The sequence below is a fragment of the Camellia sinensis genome, unplaced genomic scaffold (assembly GCF_055761805.1).
Source record: "Camellia sinensis isolate YWXY unplaced genomic scaffold, ASM5576180v1 Unanchor3, whole genome shotgun sequence".
NCBI classification, from domain to species: domain Eukaryota; kingdom Viridiplantae; phylum Streptophyta; class Magnoliopsida; order Ericales; family Theaceae; genus Camellia; species Camellia sinensis.
In genome coordinates this window covers 6,662,404-6,677,551 of record NW_028129178.1, presented here as the reverse complement: position 1 = coordinate 6,677,551, position 15,148 = coordinate 6,662,404, and positions in this window count along the sequence as shown.

Genomic DNA, 15,148 nt, shown 5'->3' with positions numbered 1-15,148 from the left:
CGCTCGACGCCCGCTCGAGCGTGAGACATGACTCTGCTCGAGCGCCCAATCCTCCGCTCGAGCGGACTGCAAAACAGTGCAGAGAGATGCTGGATGCTTGGATTCCACGCTCGAGCGCCACTTTCCCCGCTCGAGCGTAAGTGCAAAATTTGGGAATTCCAGATTGCACCTCCAAGCTCCAACTCACACTCAAATGCATCAAAACCAATCCTCTTGGGCCCATTTTCTGGAAAACATTTATAAACACATAGTATAACATGGTTCAAAGCTTAATTTTGAGAAATCAAAGCCCAAGGGTGTTTAATTCAAGCTCAATTTCAAATCATTTTCAAGAACAATCTTCAAACATGACATGCATGAACTTTAAATAACTTTCAAGCTTCAAAACATGCTCTAGTGAGCCAATTGATTCACAAACAAGATGAAAACATGGACCATTACAAAATTATGGACATGCATGTGACAATTTGCCATGAATTCAACTCAAAATCCAACAATTCAAACATGCATGCATGAATTATGTTCTATTTCAACATGTATGAACTAAAACAAGACTTAGCTCCTTAATTTGACATGAATCATGCAAGAACAAGCTCAATTCATAAGCAAGAGGGTAATTACTCTACCTTAGGTCTTGAATTAGAAGACTAGGAGCTCAATTTAGCAATTTACACTTCAATTCTCTTCAAATTCTAAGCAATATTGAGATGAACTCAACTCCTCAAGTCTCTCTCTCTCTCTCTACGGTCAGCTAAGGGTCTCACAAATAGGCTAAAGAAATGTTTGATTCAATGTATAAGGCTCAAGTGTGTGTGTGAGATAGTGGTCCACTAGGGGTAGTTCGGTAAATAAGGCCAACTCTGCAATTGATCAATATTTAATCTAATTTAATCATACCTAATCAGTTTTCAGATAAATTATACCATAAAATCATATTAAATATGATGATCATAATACACTAACCCATTTCCGGTTCGGCCGCCGATAAGGCCTTCAATTAATAGTTTAAACATAAAACACGAACAGATCAAACAAACAGTCAACAGATAAAATGCAATTCAAACAGATGTATTCACTCAATTCAGTTTCAATTTCGGTCAGTCAGTTCAGTACTTTAATCAGTTCAATTCTCAGTCAGTTATCAGTTCCGTTTAACAGTAATCGGTGATTATCGGTAATCAATCAGTCATTAATCAGTAATCAGTATGAGGGTTGTTACAGCTTTGAAAACAAATGCAAACTGAGGCAAGTTGGGGCATAACGATGGATTTCCGAATGAGGCGACCGAGCATGCATGCACTTCTCGCCTTGAGGACATCTCTTTCCTACTTTATTTAGCTGCTTTGTTTAGCTAGCTTACACTCTGGTTCTGTGCTTAAGTAGTTAATGCGTTTAGCTATTCATTTGTATTTAATTAGCTAGTGTAGTTAGCTAATTAGCTTGTTTTGTAATAATTAGTTAACTTGTTAGTTAATTAGTTCTATTTTGTAATAATTAGTTTAATTAGCTTAGATTAGCTAGTTAGCTTATTATTCGGACCCTCCGTCGAGAGGGCAAATGTTGTAATAAGCATGCGTGTGTGTGATGCATGTCGTCCAACCCCCATTTCTTTCTCCCTTTTACTTATCAGCTTTTGATGATTAGTTTAGGGCATATTTCAATTAGCATCCTTATGCTTCGCATGCGTGCATCATTCTTCTGTTTTGCATGCACCGAGCTCGGCGCATCATACAAACTGCGTTGTATTTCAATACCAATTTGAATACATGTTATCAAGTTGCATTCACATGACATCTTAGGATAGCTGAGCCTATCTTAGTTGCATTTTTGCATGCGTTGCATTCGGCATCTTTAACATAGCTAGGATCATGCATTGATTGCTAACTAGCTTATTTTTTGACTCAGAGTACACTGTGAGTGTTTTCGCTTTAGCATCCTTGCATGTGTGTAAGTGATTTCCATGATTAGCATGCTTGCGATGAGGCTAACTGCTTAAGTGTTTAACTGCATGAATGCCTGTGGATGAAGGCTTCATTGCTTGAATTGAAAGAATTCATCAAAATGTGCATTTTAAGCCTACTTGAAGCGGCAAATCATGTTTTCTAAGCCCACTTGAAGGTGGCAAATCCGTGTCTTAGCCTACTTGCGAGTAGCACCTTCAAACCATTTTTGAAAAACAAACATGAGATGTTTTGTTTCAATTCTTGCGATTGAGTCTATACTTGTATGCTGTGCGCATCATAACCGAAATAAGGACACATGTGTTTTCAAAACAACATATCATGTTAGTAGAGGCCGATCTTTGATCGGGCGAGCGGGGGTGCTCATTTCAGGACCTTCCCCTCTCGTACCCAAGTTCCCAAGCTGAGGCCACTTTTGTGATGACGGACACGTGGCCTTAGGCATGAGTCAGGGTTTCCTAAATTTCCCAAAAACAAAATATTTAGGTGGTAACTCTGAAATCTAGCAAAGCAGTCCATGTTTGGTGCTTTTTTTTATTAAAATCGATTTTCCAAAATGATTTGCCAGATTTGGACTCTTTGGTGATTTATCAGTCTTACATTGCACTTTGTGAGATTAGATTTAGAACCGTGACAGGAGTCCGAACTACAGTAGCTAGAACTTACAATTCGCGCCCTCACGCACGGAGCGGAGTTCCGGGCAGTCTACACCTAGAAAAATATAATCAAAACTGTTGATTTCTTGAAAAACCTTGGCATCCTTGGTATCACTGTCTCCACCTGCTGTTCTTTCTGCAATTCTGCCCCTAAATCTGCTCAGTATATTTTACTCCATTGCCCATTCTCTTGGTCCATCTGGTCTCATGTGTTGTTTGAATGGAGGCTTCAATGGTGCATCCCAGAAACGGTGGCAGATCTCCTCAACTGGTGGATGGGTGTCAAATTTAAGAGTCCACTTAGGAAATTTTGGAGAGCTATTCCACTTGTAGTTCTATGGTCACTCTGGAAGCATAGAAATGAGTGTGTCTTCACCAATGCTAATCCGAAACCAGCTAATCTGTGGGATCTCATTAAGTTCAGATTAGTTTTTTGGCTTAAAAACTCTCTCAAGGACTTTTTTTTCTCAATGGTTAATGTTGTTCTCAATTGGAGGCAAATCATTTGTTGCTATTGAGTTTATATCTTGGCTGCTTATGCTTGGGTGATGTTCTGTTAGTTCTGCTTGGGTGATGTTCTGAGTTTATATATTGGCTGCTTATGCTTGGGTAATGTTCTGTTCCGTTTGGGTGATGTTTGAGTGATGTTTTTCAGTTCTTTCTGGCAGCTTTATTGATTTGATGCATGCTTTCAGATGCTCTCAGTAGAGTGATGTTCAGTTGCGTCTTTGATGGTCTGTTGAAAGCTTTCAGTTGCTTCTTATCTGCCTGACTAATCTGTTCAATGCATTCAGTTGCTTTCTATTTGTTAGACTGATCTGTCGGTTACCTTCAGTTGCTTTGCTGTCTTTGTTCTTTGATCTGTTGATCTGCTGCTTGCTGCTTCTGGGCTTCTTTCTAGTTGAGCTCAATTTGAGTTTTTTGGCTGCTTCATTTGGCTACTTCTGTTTGGTCTGTCTACCTTTTGGCTTGGTTACAGTGTTGGCTCTGTTTGTGCTTTGTTTTTGTTGCTTTCTTTCGTTGGTCTTTCACCAACTAAGAGGTTGGAGCTTGGTTTAGCTCCAAGCTCCTCTTTATTGATGTTTTTTCTCATACCTTGTATGTGTTCTATCAATAAAGTTTTCTTTTGCCGATCAAAAAAAAAAAAAAAAACATGGAATGAACAAGTTTATTAGACTAAAGTTTTTAAGCTCCTTAATTAAGGCATAGGGATATCCTATGGTTCTCAATTCCAATCTAAACCATTCCTTAACTTCAACCTTGGAACAAACAATACTTCTAAGTTTAGGTTTCTAAACCAACTTCTTCTTCTCCTAACCAAGTCCTAGTTCAAGCAAATAAGCGTTTAACATGAAACTAATATGCACAAATGTCATGATATGCATATGCATGAAGTCTTGGGTGTCACACCATCCCAAGTGTTATCTTTGACTAATGAGGTTCACCTATTTATTTAATTTTTACTTCTAAATTAGTAGAGAGGATTAGTTTAATTTGATCTTATTCTATGTTTATTTGCAATCAATAAACATATTTTACATGATATAATAATCAAATATAGATGGTATTTTAATTTTTTTAACTCGTTACTCCTTTCGTGTTGTATCCCACATTCTCTCAATTTGGGAAGACTATCAATTTGTAGATCGATTTTTGTATTCAAACATGCAAGATTGATTAACATAAATAGTCCAATTCAATGATTTTTTTCCTCAAACAAACAACAGCCTTAAAAGCCTTAAAACAAAAGTGACAGGGAGCTCTAATAAAGAGCTCTAATGGGAGTGAGCCCCACTATGATGTGATATTTTGACCTTATTTTTTTATTTTATTTTATATTATTTACTACCACATCATTAGAGTTCAATTAAAATTTCAAAATTAGAAAATATGTCATTGCTCGCCTTAAAACTTGCAGATGTCGAGAGTTGTGTTGATTCATAACGGACAAGATAAGTACCAAAGAAAAATATAAATGCCATAATCATATGAAGATTGCACTGAGATTACACTGTTTTTCAAAGATTACATTGAGATTACACTAACTGCCTTTACTACTCCCAAACTAACAATCACAATGATAAAGTATTTTAGTCTTCTAGCTCTTTAATCCTTTCGTGTTGTATCCCCACCTTGTTGGGAGCTTTTATTTTCACACACTATTTTATTTACTTTTATTTATTTTTATTTTTTTTGTGCACATCATTTTCAATATTGTAAACATTTAATATTGCTCACTCCAAACATTTTATATTGCAAATATATCCCACATGTAAAAGTCTACATGCACCCTAAATAATGTACACACACCCAAACCCACATACACTATGTTCATATCACTACACCCAAAACCAGTCGAAGAAGTTGAACCTACATTGAAGAACTCTATTATTCCATTACGGTGTGTTTGGTTGGCAGGTTTGGAAAGGGATTTGAAAAGAAAAAAAATGAAAAAATAGAGAAAATATGAATAAAATATATATATATATATATATATTTCACTTAGTTTTACACACTTTTTCTTTTTCCTTTTTCTTTTCCAAATCCCTTTTCAAATCTCCCAAGTAAACACAACGTTAGAGCTTTTATGTTGTAGATTTGCCATTAGTTTACTCTTTTTAATAGATTTGTATATATAATTTTGCATAAGTTTCAATTTTTAATTTTTTTTTTCCGGATCATTTTAAAAGCCTTTTTGATCGTTTTTGGTCATCTTCTCGCTTATGGAACCATTCTGCTTGTTCGAAAGTTGATAGTGGAAAAAGCGTAATGTTATGGTACACCCCCTCAAAAAGGTGTATGTCATATGTACCATTATTACGTGCTTTTTTAGTTATGTTACGTATTTTAGTAGTAAATATTATATTTTTTTTGGTAGAATTATAACAATTTATGATTCAAAGATGAAATTACGCATTTTGTATTCAAATACACATGATTGATAAAGATAAATAGTTTTCATTTCCGAAGTAACCAAAAAAAATAAAAATAAAGATAAATAGTCCAATTCTATGATGTTTTCCTCAAACAAACACAACCTTAAAACTTGCTTATGTGAAGAGTTGTGTTGATTCATAATAGGCAAGATAACTACCAAAGAAAAATGTAACTGCCATGATCATATGAAGATTACACTGAGATTACACTGGTTTTCAAAGATTATACTGAGATTACTACTCTCAAACTGGACAAACTGGACCTAATTGTCAGTTCAACGTTACAATTAGAAAACTGCAAATAATCAAATGAAATTCATTACAATAATCTTATACAAACAAAAAGATTATAAAAAGTAATGTGTTTTTATTATTTTATAACAAATAATTATTAAGACAGTTTATTTGGCTGGATTCATTATTGAATTTGTTTATTTTAACTTTAGGTAAGATAAATTTTCCATATAGAAACTCTGTATGATTCTATTTGATATGTTTTATTATTTTGGATTTTAAATGTGCTGAGAGTAAAATTTCTCTGCACAAAATGTAATTTTGCACAGAAAAGTTTCTTTGTGAAATATGTGTTGTTGTTTAGTGTAATGCCTTTAACTTACTAGTTTGATTAAATTAACTTTCTTTCAATAAATAAACTCATACAAATTTCTCTGTGATATTAGTTTGATTAAAATAAGGATTATCTATGTATAAACCCTATAAATTGTTGAAATGTATCACTTCGACCTATAAAATGTACACGTTAAATTATTGAAAAGTATTGTTTTGCCCCATAACTAATGAAAACGTATAAATGGAACCCCCATAAACTATTGGCATGTTTCACTTTGACCCATTCCATTAGGGGGTTCAATTAGTACATTTTTATAGTTTAGGGGCAAAGTGATACTTCTCAATAATATAAGGGATCTATTTATACGTTTTTAAGGATTGTGGGCCTACTTTGGGCTTCTATTGATCATTTGAATCATTCAATTTTAGTGCCTCCCGAGTACATTATTTAAGCAAAAAATCAAGTTTATAGAACATTGATAACCACATATTTAGATCACATTTACGTTCAAAAAATGAGTAGCATGTTTTCATAATTATACTTGTCATCCATTTCTATAAGACCAATGTGATCCAAATAAGTGGTTATCCATATCTAATAAATCTTTTTTTTATTATTATTTTTTTAATTTCTTTTTTCTTTCTAATGAATGATCTACTTGATGGACATAATAAGATAACAATTTAGATTATTGAGATGGATCTAGAATGTGCCCACAAGTCCCTTAACCAGACGCTGATCAAAAAAAAAAAGTCCCTTAACCAGACCTTTTAGTCCAATAACAAGCCAACTCCTTAAAGCAAAAACACATGAAAATCATATATTAGTAATATGTTGTTTTATTTGATTATGATACTAGCTGATGTTACACAAAGATATTATTCATGCCTTCGGGGCTTGGGGGGTGGTTTCTGGGTGTATATATAATCAATATGAGCCACCAATGTCCTTTTTATCAAGCACTTTTCCTTGTTCCCTCCTTCGCAACTTTCTTCATTATCAACCTCATCAATAAGCACTTCTTCGCAACTTTCTTCATTATCAACCTCATCAATAAGCCCTTCTTCGCAACTTTCTTCATTATCAATCTCATCAATAAGCTCTGCCTCGCCATCCTATATATATTGAAAGATAAAATAAACCCTTAATTAAATCTAAAAAGATTGAAAAATTAATCAAGAAATATTTAACAACCAATTGATGAGATTAGATGAAATGAAATGAACATATACCCTAAGTTGGGTTTTCTCCGTGGAAGGCCTCAGACGTGCAGTTGCTTTGGTTAGCATGGGAGAAAGGAGGAGGGCTACCATAAGAAGGGTGGTAAATTTGGTCATTGTTTGATATGCTTCCTTCACCATATTGTTCTTGTTTGGTTCACTGGATAGGAGAGGAAAGAAGGATGGGAAACAACTTATATAGGGGCCAGGTTTGTCTCCAGAAGGTAATCACATGCATTTAAATCTCTACCATACTTGGGGTCATGAAAATAATGCAAGGGATAAAACAATAGTACTACCTTCTGATTAAATTTAAAATGTGTAAATGAGATATACATTCTATATTAGATCCACACTATATAAATTTAAATATATATTATAGATTTAATTTTGGAAACCTTTTTAAGTTTATAACATTTTTGCTAGGTGAAAAAAGGAAATAATTTTCTCTCATTTGTCCATTTGTTGATGTAGACAACTATACAGTACAAACATGCTCAAGTTCTTGGGTTTGAACTCATTTAGAGTTCTTTTGACATTTTAGTAGATTTGAAGCATTTTTAGAGGCTAAAAAAGTTAATGTATTTAAGAAATTGTTAAAAAATTATATTTTTTGTGAGTTGAAAAGTTAGGTTGCATTTTGGCTTAGCCAAAAAAATAAATTTTGTAGCTGCATCCCAAACATCACCTTAATTACCCCCTCAGAATCAATGCAAAATCGTAGAGATTGAAAGATGAGGTTTTTAAATAAGGAAGTAGTTTCTCTCTAGCCCGAAATCAGATTAGACGGTATTGTTCAGCCTGTGGGGGCCTACCACGGGTCCTGTTTTAATAATCTGAACCATTCAAATGTGTGAAACTCGTCAAGTACTATATGTCTGTAAAAAATCACGTTGATCGGATATCGATAGCTATTTCATCGGATCAGTTTTTGTCAACCTTTAATTTGTTCACCGTCTATTTTTTTTTTTTTATACAAAACTGATTTGATCACATAGTTATCAATATCTGATCAACTTGATTTTTTATGAATATATAGTACTCGACGAGTTTTATACATTGAACAGTTCAGATTATCAAAAAAAAATCCGGAGTGAGTCTCTACAAGCCAAACAGTATCGTCCCGTCCGATCTTAAATTGGAGGCAAGTTGCTCGCTTTTAATAAACCACAATATTTACCTAATAAACATGACAGCACACTCTCTCCAGCTGTACTCGCTGTGGTTTTTGCTTGGCTTGTCTTTTTCCTGATTTAAAATATACATGAACAAAGGAGTACATTATGTTTATATGTGCACTAGATTTGAAATTCATGAAGAAAAATCATGTGTTATATTTGTTATACAAATTAATAAATTTTATAAAAAAAAAATAAATTATTTAATGATGTTACACTTTTTACATTACCTAAGTCGGTCCTATTTTAGTTTTCAAATTTTTGTTATTGCACTATACATTAGATAGTAAAAAATAATTGTAAAATTTACCAGTTTATATAACATTTTTTTATACTTTTATCTTTTTGATAATGAGTTTTCCAAAGATATTGATTAACAAAACCATTATGGATTCATTTTACGGCAGTTTATACATTAAATTTTAAATTAAAATTTTTTTTTTTGGACTTATTTTAGAAAATGATTTTTTTTTTTACTTTTTATGATGTGACAAATGACAAATAGTTTTTTTACAAGTTGTCAAGGAGGCCTAAAATTTTAAAGAATGCATTCAATTGTCTGGGAAAAAACGAAAAAGGTAATAAAAAAAAATTGTCCTCCTTTGTTTGGTGGTTAGTTATTGCAGTAAAATGTATTTTTTTTTTATAAATAAAGAAATTATATTAAAGACACATTAAAGAATGCAATATATACATCGAAAGAAATGTTATCTCATTCTTACATTAAAAATAAAAATAAAAAAATCTATTCAAAAAATTTAAAACATTCAAAACTTGATTCAAACAATCTTCCAAAATTAATACAAAAGATGCAAAAATCTACTTCTAAATCTAAAAATGGACACTTATTGTATTCATTTTTTGCAAGTTGTCAAAGACGCCTAAAATATTAAAGAATGCATTCAATTGTCTGGGAAAAAAACGAAAGACAATAAATTTTGTTTTCCTCTTTTGTTTGGTAGTTAGTTATTATAGTAAAATGTATTTTTTTATAAATAAAGAAATTATATTAAAGAGACATTAAAGAATGCAATCTCTACATCGAAAGAAAGTTATCTTCTCATCTACACATTAAAAAATAAATAAATAAATAAATAATCTATTCAAAAAATTTAAAACATTCAAAACTTGATTTCAAACAATCTTTCCAAAATTAACACAAAAGATGCAAAAATCTACTTCTAAATCTAAGCACTAAGCCTTCCACCTACTCTTCCCCACCTTAACTATTTGGGTAAATTGCACTTTGCACTCAAGTTTCACCATTTTTCATTTTAGTAGTTTCATTTTTTCACTTAGGCCCTTAACATTTCAAACTTTTCCCAATTTGCTCCAATAGCTAACATCTGTCAAAAAAAATAGCATGTTGGTAGCCATGTAACAAAGTAACTCATTATTGAATAAATTACACTATACCCCTTCAAGTTTTGGTAATTTCATAGTTAGCCCTTGAAGTTTTTGTTTCCCGTTTTGGTGTCATGCCCCCGATATTCAAAATTTTAATTAGTCAAAGACTAATTAACTTAAGCATGATCTTTTAATAGATAATATCTCTTTCAACCATGTTCCTTCCAGAAATCACTTTACTCATATGGGTCTTAGACTCAAATTATGTTTTTAAGAACATTTTTTATATTTTTATAATTTTTTTTAGATCCATGAAATTTAGATGTACTTAAAAAGTAATATATTTGTGAAGAAGTCTAAAAATAATTCACTAAATTTGTTATGTTTTTTAAAAAAAATTTCTTCATAGATATTTTATTTGTTAAGTATACCTAGAATTTTCCATATAGAATAAGTATATTTAAAAAGTACCCAAAAAAATAAAATAATTAAACTATTAAAAAATCAATAAATATTAAAAAATAATTTTCAAAACGTAAATTAAACAAAATGGATAAAATGGACACAAATAAATAATTTGAAGGCATTTGTGATATTGTAATAAATAACACTAAATAATTTTTGCTAACTAGAGTGGGTAACCCATATGAGGTGGCTTGCTTTAATCTAAGGGTCTCATCATTGCCTTGGGCCATTTTTCTAATTTTATTCTCAATCTCCTTCACATCCTCTCCATTATTTCACACACCCTTTGTTATTATATGTTTGTAATATGTTACCTCTTATGTATTTATGTATATAATATTCTTTAAACATATGACCTGTGTCATTAGGGAGATTCTATTTACACCGCTACTTTATCTCTTTATATCTTTCACATGAGTTCTTTTTTTTCTCCCAATTTTATCCATATGTGAAATTAATTTTAAGGACAAAATACTAAAATTAAATATATTTTGTTGTCTTATTACACCCTTGGTCTTCAATCCCTACTCTTTTTCTTTCTTAATTTTTATTTTCTCTTCTACATATTTTTTCAAAAAGTAAGAATCATAGTATTTTGATTATTAAAGAAAGTAAAGAAACAGTGGTGAAGAACCATCAAAAAAGTAAAATTGTGAGTTTTTTTTTTATTTATTTGGTAGGTTTTTTTTTCGTTTTTTCGACTGGTGTTCGACTTTCGTTCGGTGGTTCAAAATCGAACAAAATAAAATAGTCCAACATCACATTGCCAAACAAAAAATATAAATCTGGTAACCAACTACCGAATAAAAGATACATTTCTGGTAACCCCAAATCGATTTTTTTTTAATTTGTTCAGTTTCTCATTACCTTGTATTTTCAATTTCATTTTTTTATATATATATTTTTTTATTTTTTTGCCTGGAAGGACTATGCTTATACTTATTACAACAACGCAAGCACTGCAATATTAGTGGACTCTAGTCATGATTCATTACAGATGAGATTTGTTAAGTTTTTGTTTTTTATTTTATTTTTATGAATACGATTTTTTGTTATTTTTAATTTGTATTGAGTTTTATTATTAATTTGACGTATAAATGTATTTATTATCTTTAGATTTTTCGTAGTCGTGAAACATTAATTAAATGGGCTTCTGATGTTGGAAAGAAGACTGGTTTTGTCATTGTTGTAAAAACATCCGATGCGGGAGGCAATGACATAAAACCAAGACTTAGACTTGCTTGTAAGAAATGTGGTTACTATAGAGACAACAAAAAGATCAAAAAGGAACGATTGAGGTTGACAAGTTCTAAAAAGTATGGATATTTATTTCTATTAAGGGGAAAAATTACCTACAAATTACCAAGACGAATTGTGATAACATGTTTGATTGATGGATTTAAACAATGATAGATTTTATGAATACTTTGTAGATATTCATACACTTGATATTTTTATGTATGATTTTATGAGTGTGATTTATGAATTTTTTTATGGATACTTCAAGGAAAAAGTAAATCTTTCAATATACAGCGACGGGAGTCCAAACAACTCTATTGTAGTTTGGCAACATGACACTAGAGTAATCTCATTTGTATAACAATGTATCATTGAACATGTACTTCACAAGGACCCAAATTAATTTATTGTTATCATCTAATTGGACGGCAGCATAATGCTGGGAAAAAAAATATTGTCCGGTAACATGGCACTAGAATAATTCAAATTAATTAGTATTGTATTACGAAACAAGCCTATCACAAATTAAAAAATCATTGTTTGGAAGAAAATGTCTCTGTAAATGTATAGCAATAAAATGCTAGAGAGATTTATTTTTTTCGGCAGAATAACACTGGAATAATATAAATTGTTTAGTACCGTGTTACCAAAATTAGTAGTGTAAAGAGGTGAAATAGTTAATTTAGGGTTAGTTTTGGTAATATATTGGGGGTGTAATGAGAATTACATTTTTTTTAGTGGTGTAATGAGATGGAGGGTGTAAAGAGGTTAAATAGTAGTGTAAGTAGAATCACCTATGTCATTATTAACCATAGCAGTTCCACAATATTTTGTTTTGACAAATTTGCCCTTTCGTTGCACCACTCTCTTTTCTCAATAATATATATTTTTTTAGTTGTTTATACATGGTTTATGATAGCAGTATTACATATCCAAAAGCAATATTCAACAACATTTAAAAATTTGTGAATCAAATTTATTCTAAATCTAATTTATATCACAAATTTAAATTTATAGTAATTTTCCCCCCCTAATTCATAACAACTACTTTATAAGGCATACATGCATGAGGGAGAACTACAATTCTGAATCCAAATCACTCCCTCTTAATTTTAATATATATATATATATATATATATATTTTATAAAGAGTAGGGCTTCTATCAAGTTGAAAGGACTAATACTCTGCAGCTGACTGTAAGGTCTTTCTTCCATAGAATTGGTAGTATATAAGGCGAAATCATTTGTATTGAGGGAGATTTGGGTCAGCCACAATTGTTCACCTATGGAAAGATAAAGATATCCACAAAGTGCATGAAGCCAATCAATAAGGTGATAAATATGGAGTGCAAGGAGATAATATACCCAGTATGGGTATGTGAAGAACAAATTGTTGTAGTCCAAACAATTAAAGAAGCTTGTATCTGTAAGAAGCATATGCAAATGAAAGAGGACTACAACACAAATGAACAGACACATCAGTTCAAGAAGGAGAGGAACAGAGAAGATGAAGAGGATGATGATAGGGTTGATGCGTCAGCCTATGAGTTGGGGCAATGTAATGAGTTGGCAAGAGGGCATAAGACATGTGGACATATCAACAACATAGAGGTGGACAAAGAGGTGGATGAGAAGAGTGTGACAGTAGTTGCAGAGTCGTGTGGTGAAGTGGGAAAGGAGCTCGAGATAGAAGCATGCCAAACAATGATGATAATGGGAAATCCAAATAATGGCGGTGCAGAATAGTGTCAAAAGAAAGCCCAGATGAATAAAAGTACGAGCAAGGAAGCAAGTAAGAAGAAGAAATGGATTAAAAAGGCCAAATGAAGGAATCAACCTCAGAAAAATGGATTTTTTTGATCTAGTGAGAAGGTATGGCCATAAGGGAGATTCAACAAGCAAAACAATTCTAAAGCATGTATTACTCAGAGGTTCAGTTGCAGAAGCATCATTATCGGCATCCATTGAGAGTGGGAATTGAAAAATCTAGAAATTCCCTAGATATTGATTTGTGATTATGTATCAATTTTAACCAGTAAATAACAATTCCAATAAAACAATCAAAGACAAATCAACACAATGATTTAATATGGAAAAATCACAATTGGAGCACCTCCAATTGTGATAAAAAAACCACGGGCAACAACCACAAAACAATCCACTAAGAAGACATAAAGGAATTACACAAGTGTACTCTCAATTACCTAGCGAATCCATGTCCGAATCGAATCGACCCCAATGTGCCTCTTCCAACCCCGTCTTCATCTCAGAATTGTTTTGCCCAACGTTGAATCCACAACGTCGATGTCAAACCCATGACAATGAGTCACTCTAGAATCCACCGAAGAACAACACTCTCTTTTGTATTGAACGAAACAAACAATCCTTTGATGTATACTTTTTAAACCAGATTTAAACTCAAACAAACATCAAAGAAACTAGCAAAGAAACTCCAGATATAAACCCTAATATCCAAGAAGAAGATCTGAAGCCGTAACCCTAAAAACGGATGAAACCACATATTTATAGAAAATTGATCCGCGATCGTCGCTCGAGCACAAGAATGGCCGCTGAAGCAGACCTCGCTCAAGCGCAGGAAAGTTCACTCGAGTGTAAAATCCCAACTTCTAGTACTTTTGCAGACAGGTCAAACTTCTAGAACCAAACATTCTTCGCTTGAGCGCACAAACGGCTGCTCGAGCGGACAAGCAACTTTGACTGCAAATTTGTTTTTTGCTCCGGGGGCACTACCTTTCAACCCCGCCAAGCGCTGTCTTGGACCCACCAAGGGGCGTTGCCCCCTCGACCCCCGCAAGCTGACCGGGCAGCTCGATCCTAAACATAGTCAGCAAAGTGACAAACATGATGGAATTAACTTCTAAAACATCTCTGCATGGCACAATTTGGGTTGGATTCGCATCTAAAACTCATAGCCTCACTGAAATAAAAGATTGAATACAATTACAACTGAAAGAAGTTTTGTCAAACGAGATTGTCAAGAATAAAAACTTAACAGGAATGATGGCGGAATAATGATTTTTAATGAGGCTCAAGCAACATTACAAATGAGGAAAATATTGGGTTCGCAGTATAATGGAAGAGAAGCTGAAGTTATAAACAAAATAGTGGAACTTGAAATGAAAGATAAGTAAAGGATTAAAGGGGAAATTGGGGTAGTTGCAACACTACAGTAAAAAAGGGGTCTAAAAGGAGTTTTGAAAGTTTCTATATGAAGATATTAGTTTGGAATATTAGATATATTGGAAGGCGAGATAAGAAAGGAAAGTTAAGGAAGATAGTGAATGAAACAAATGTGGACATTCTAAAAAAAATAGATATCCCAGAAAAAGAGGTTAGAGCAATGTGGGGGGGGGGGGGGAATAAAATGGAATATATGGTAGTGTACTGTAAGGGCTCAGTTGGAGAGCTTTCATACATATGGGATCCGAAGGTATTCCAATTAGTTGATTGCTGCAACAGTAAAAGGTTTATACTCCTATCAAGTATTATGTTCAACTCATTTGAATGTGTAATTTGGAATGTATATGCACCTAATGAAGCGAGAGTTAGAGGGA